This window comes from Lontra canadensis, unplaced genomic scaffold (genome assembly GCF_010015895.1).
Source record: "Lontra canadensis isolate GAN:19392208 unplaced genomic scaffold, GSC_riverotter_1.0 scaffold97, whole genome shotgun sequence".
NCBI lineage: Eukaryota > Metazoa > Chordata > Mammalia > Carnivora > Mustelidae > Lontra > Lontra canadensis.
In genome coordinates this window covers 6059636-6065229 of record NW_022631091.1, presented here as the reverse complement: position 1 = coordinate 6065229, position 5594 = coordinate 6059636, and the positions used below count along the sequence as shown (strand labels likewise).

The 5594-nt window shown below is 62.5% G+C and overlaps 1 pseudogene; it reads right to left on the bottom strand.

Moving 5' to 3' along the window:
- Window positions 1–539: 539 nt before the first annotated feature.
- Window positions 540–1494, bottom strand: LOC116854980 (annotated as a pseudogene).
- Window positions 1495–5594: the final 4100 nt, after the last annotated feature.

Sequence of the window (5594 nt, the reverse complement as noted above, 5' to 3'; positions counted from 1 at the left end):
TGTCCCCTTCTTGCCACATCCATGGGCAAGGGCCACGTCCATGGGCAAGGGCCACGTCCATGGGCAGATGAGACAGAGAGGAGAACGCTTGGGACTTCCCAGGTAGGCAGCTCTCACGGGTCAGTCTCTGGTGTGCACACGTCCTAGATGGAGGGACCCAGACCGCTCGCTGGACCCTGTGGGGTCAGGAAGGTTCTGGCTTCCCCGCCAACACCTGCAAGGGGCCTCAGCATGCTCCCACAGCGGTCCTGGTCCTGGCTCCTTCAGAGGCGGGTGGGGGCTCCTGGCCTCCGGGGCTTTACTTAACCATCAGGCCTGAGCTCAAGGCAGGTGCGCTCTGGGTTCTGCCAGCCCCTGCCTGCCTTTGCTCTGTGGACGGGGGAGTCCCAGCCCGGCTTCCAGGGGAGGACGGGAGGAAGCAGCCCCTTCCCGCTGGCCCCGAGACCCTGGAGGACCCGCTGCAGGGGAGCAACCTGTGCGTTGTCCAGCAGGATGGAGGGGAACCTCGCTAGTGTCCACGACCCGACTGTGGTCCTTGCTCAGCCTCCCCCAGCCCCTCCTCTCGAGGCTTCACAGTTGTCATGACAACACTTTCCCGTGGATATGTTTTCTGGAGAACATGTTGTGTTTGAAAAACGTGCCCAGGAGAGGAACTTCTCATGTGACCCGGCTTCCGCTCAGGCCCTGCGAGGGGGCACGGGAGGGGGAGCTGCGGCCTGGGGACAGCAGGGACACATGGGCCTCGTCGGGGCTCCGGCCGGTCCGACAGTCGTCCACTTGTGTTTGGAAATTTGACTTGACACGCACATCCCCCTCAGGCGGTCAGCTTCTCCACGATGGACGGAGCGTTTCCCCAGGGACCGCGTGTCTTCTGGGGCCCTGGATCGCCGTCCCTGGTGCCCTTGACTTGCGGTCACTCCTGGGTCTCCCCGTTCCTCACCAGCCCTGCCTCCCGGGAACCCTGTGGCCAAGACCCCGCCTTCCTCCAGACCCGGTGGCCACGCAGGACCGTGGTGCTGAGCACAGCACCAGCAGACCGCAGAAGCATGGACTCGCCTGTCTGGGGTTTCTCCCATTCCTGCTTCCCGGAGGACGAGAGGCGGGGGTGGAGAAGGGCCACGCGAGAAGCCGCGCACAGAAGGACAGTCGTCTGGGGACAGCTGCGTCTCTGGGAGCAGCAAGAAAGCCCAGGTACGAGTGACGGTGACCAGGGAGCCTGTCCCCGGGGCTGCGGAGGCCGGCATCCGGCTCTTTGCACAGAAGCCGCAGAGCCCTGCGCCCAGCATCCGTGGGAGAGCTGGCCGTCCCGCGCCACTTCCCCGCTCCCAGCGTTGCTCTCTGACGGCGTCTGCGGAGGCAAAAATAGCAGTTTCTCCCTCCGCGGGCGAGATGGACGATTGTCTCCAAACCCGACAAGCAGAGGCGGTTGAGTCTCCTTCTGGAAACAGCCCCCACCGGTGTCTTCGCAGCTGGAGCAGATGCTCGAGGGTCCATCGAGGCCTTGAGCACTGGACCCGGCCCCGCCCTGGACCCGGGAGGGCTCGGAAGGGGATGCGAGGGGACAATGGCGTGTCTCCTGCGCCGTGGCTGGCGTATGTAAATGTGTCAGAGCCAGGATGCCATGGCAACAGGGGTGTGAGCGCTGGGGCCCTGAGTCTGCTCTGGGACACGCAGAGGAAGGATCCCGATTGGGAGACCTTGCCGGTGACCTGGATACGGAGCGCCGCTGAAGGCAAACCAGCCGGGCCGCAGCTTCACTCCGGTCGCCGGGGGTGGACCGTGGGGTGGGGGCAATGGGATCCTGCTGCACGGGGCCCCAACACGCCGGGACCGTGCCGGCCGGCACAGAGGGCGTGGGCCGACCCGGGGCAACCCAGAGTGTGCATGTGCACACGCGTGCGTTTGTACGGCACGTTTGGCGTGGAACCGTTTTCACGCACACAGTCAGGCGACCGTCCACACCGTTCATCTCCAGAACCCTTATGGCCCGATGGCAGCTGTCACCGTCCACCACCACCCCAACCTCTCGCCTGTCGCCAGCCCCTGGCCTGCGCCGTTCTCCTTTCTGTGTCTCAGGACCTGACTCCTCGAGGTGCTTCATGGGACTGGAGTCATTCAGCATTTGTCCTCTGGGTCTGGCCTAGTGCTCTTGGCAGTGTCCTCAAAGTTCACCGGTGCTGCAGCCAGAGACAGGATCTTCCCCCGTTAAGGCTGAACAATCCTGCGGGTGTGGACGGGCCGATGGGATGGTCTCCTGATCCCAGCCTGGGTCCTCCCCTCTCTCAGGCTCTGCTTTCTCACGGTCGGGGGACATCAGGAGCAGAGCACGATGGGGACAGGGTGGTGGAGAGAGGAGGAGCCTGCATGGTGACAAAATGTCGATGGGAGGCTCTGGGGGACAAGACCCTCAGGAGGGAACCGTGGGTACAGCAGCAAGAGGCAGGGAAAGCTTGTCGGGCTCAACCACGGACACCCGGTGTGGATGTGCTGCCTGGGGCAGCTCCGTGCGCTGGGCCAGGGGAGCTGGCAGCAAGGGGGGCTTAGCCCCGGGGAGGTAGGGAGCCCCCGCTGACAAGCAGGGAAGCGCAGCGTCTGATCTCTGGTTCCCATCTCAGGCCACCATGGGGCGGATATTCTGCGCAGAGAGCTGCGGCTGACCCGTGTGGCCGTCCAGCGCCAAGTGCTGGGGCTCGGGGTGCAGCCGTGGTGTGGGTCGGGGGAGGGCGGTGGGCATTGGGCACTGGGAGTGGAGCTCAGGGGCCTCCAGGCTCTTGAGCTGAGAAAGTGGGCGAGCCAGGGGGGCGGCTGGTGGGGCACGACTGCTGATGGGGGTAGGAATCCAGCTTGGGCAGTGCAGAAAGGTACGAGAATGGCGTGGATGGCAGGTGTGGCTTGAAAATCAGCCTTGAAGATGCTATGGACGCCATGACATGGACGGGGCCCCAGGGAGACCACAGGGGCGGGGGTGTGGGAAGTGGGACGACTGAGTCTGTGACCAGGCTGCTCAAAGGAGCAGTAGGGACATGGACGCAGAAGAGGACCCCAAGCAGCCTCAGACCCGTGGCTCGGCTCCTGATCCCAGGGCTGGTGCCAAGCCTGTCACTGGAGCGGGTTGTCTCATCCTTCGGGAATGCGGCTGGAATTTGCAGTCTTGGAGCCATTGTCAAAGGCCCTTTGTTAATCGGAAAGCTGGCACATATCCAGCCCCTGGTGAGGTGGCCAGCAGGCGGCACCGGCCCTGCAGGGTGGGAAGAGGAGGAGCAGGTAGGGGTGAAGTATGGACGCCACCCTGACTCCAGGTGGCTCCCAGATCAGGGCTCACGAGCCACTCCCGGAGCACGAGGTCATTCTGTCCCTGAGACCGAGCAGGAGCAGGACACACCCTCACACAGATCAGCCTCCACCCCTGCGACCCGGCCAAGGCTCCAGATAACCGTGGCCAAGCCTCGCAGGGGAGCAAACCTGGTTGGGAGCCCTGGATTCAGGAGCCGGCCCCACTGCCGAAGACTGTCCTTCTGTGGAAATGCGCTTCCCACCCCAGTTTCCCCCTCGGGAGAAGGCAGGAGGGAAGAAGGTGGGATTGTGCCAAGCTTTAAATGAGTCCAAACATACAAACGTCTCCTTCGTGGAACCGGGAGCCGTCGTAGAACTGAAGCTGTTCCTGTAGCATGTGCTACGTCCGGACGACGGTACACGGAGGACAAGGACCGGCTCAGCTCCTTACGAGGGATGGGCTGACCCGCAAGGTCACTCCAGTGACTCACTCCGCACAGTCTTACAGATGAAAGCTTCAGTCCCCCCAGATTCCTGTGCTGAAGCCCTAACCTCCCCCTCCCTCCGCCGCATGGTGGCTGGGTTTGGAGGTGGGGTGAAGAAATGAGGGTCACATGTGGCCCCTGGGTGGGCCCGGGCGCAGCAGTGTTGCTCTCCTTCCAGAGGGAGAGCCCAAGGGTGGCTCCGTCCGGACCCCGCGTGGGTAAGGAAGGGAGGGGGCAGCCATCCGCCTGACCCGCGCAGCTGGCCTCTTGATCGGGGATGCCCGTGAGTCTCTGCCGCTGTCTCCGTGCCCGGCCAGCAGTATCTGGTGGCCGCCCAAGCTGACGGATACAAGCATTTAATAAACAATAAATCACAGAGAGAAAAGGAAAACCCCAGTTTGGAAACCCAGGTCTACGTGAGGCCATTCGGCAGGGATGGAGGACCACGGACGAACCCCCAGCGACCAGGTGAGTAAGGGCACGGCCTCGCAGCCCACCCTGCCCTGGGCCACCAAGCCAGCACAGAGCCACATGCACGGACTAAGGGCGGTCACCATCACTCCAGTGGTGTCCCTGAGAGGACGTAGGCCGTGTTCCTGGGACCGCCGCACCCGGTTTCCGGCCAGGCTCTCCTCCCCTCCAGGCATCAGCCGCGTCATGTCGTCTCCACTTCATAGGATCTCACGTGCGCCTGATGCGCCGTAGGGGCGACAAGACGCTGACCTCGCAGTCCTTGCTCCATTCGAGGAATTGCTTCTAACATGATCTTCTTCAGAAACCACAGCTGCTGCTCGTCCTCTCCTCAAGGTTGGCATTGCTGGATTAAATTACAAATTCCCGTTAGACCACCCAACAACCCGATGATAATTTGAAGCACCTCGTTCATTTTCTGAATCATCTGTGAGCACAGGTGGCCTGTTTCTCTGAACTTCATCCCAGCTCTGCATTTCGTTTGGGTATTTTTTTTAGGACGGCGCTTTGAAGTCTCTCTCCCCTTCTGGGCAAGGTTGCTCAGAGTTTCTGGGAGCTCGGGCTGAGCGGGAGCGGTCGGTCGGCTCGTGTATTCCGGGGTGCACCTGCAAACCTTTCCCTTGCTGTGGTGTCGGGGGGGCTGGACTGTCCCCCACACAGCAGCCGTCCCAAGGCTTATGCTCCCTCCTGGGACCCATTAAAGGAAGGAAGCGGCATGGGGAAAGGTCCAACCCTGTACGAAATGCCCTCCTCCCTGTATGTCAGAGCGCAAAGGGCTCGTGGAGAAGCATCAGAGGACAGCTTCCCATCTGCCCGGAGCCTGGTCGGGGCGGGCGAGTGTGAGACGGGCAGACGGAGAAAACAAGCCTGGGAGGAGCCGCTGTGACCTACTTTTGAATTCAGAATGACTTTTGTGTTTGGCATCGTCGAATTTCTATTCCTTCCCCTGCACTGAGCAGACACCCGGTGTAATGGTGAGTTTGGGCCTTCCCCCTGCCTGCCGTGGAGTGGGCGCTCAGGGGTGGGGGTGGGGGGAGGACACAGCAGATGCTCTGCCCTCTGCCTCTGCCAAACTGGGAGGGCTTGGTGCCCTGTTCACCCCTCCCTGGACGAGCCCGGAAGTATGTGGTCAGAACACCTTTGCCGAGCAAGGGAGAAGATGTCGGTGCAAGGAAATCTCACGACGGAGCCCCTGACACGTGGTTCCCCCACAGGTAACATCGTGGAGCAGCATGAAGGTGACGGGAAGACGCAAGGTCATGGCTGGTGGCGCAGTGGGGACCTGTGGCTGTGTGTGGGCGAGCCAACACCTGCCACCCCCACTCCCCCAGGGGAACCAACACCCGCCACCCCGCTGGCGCGTTC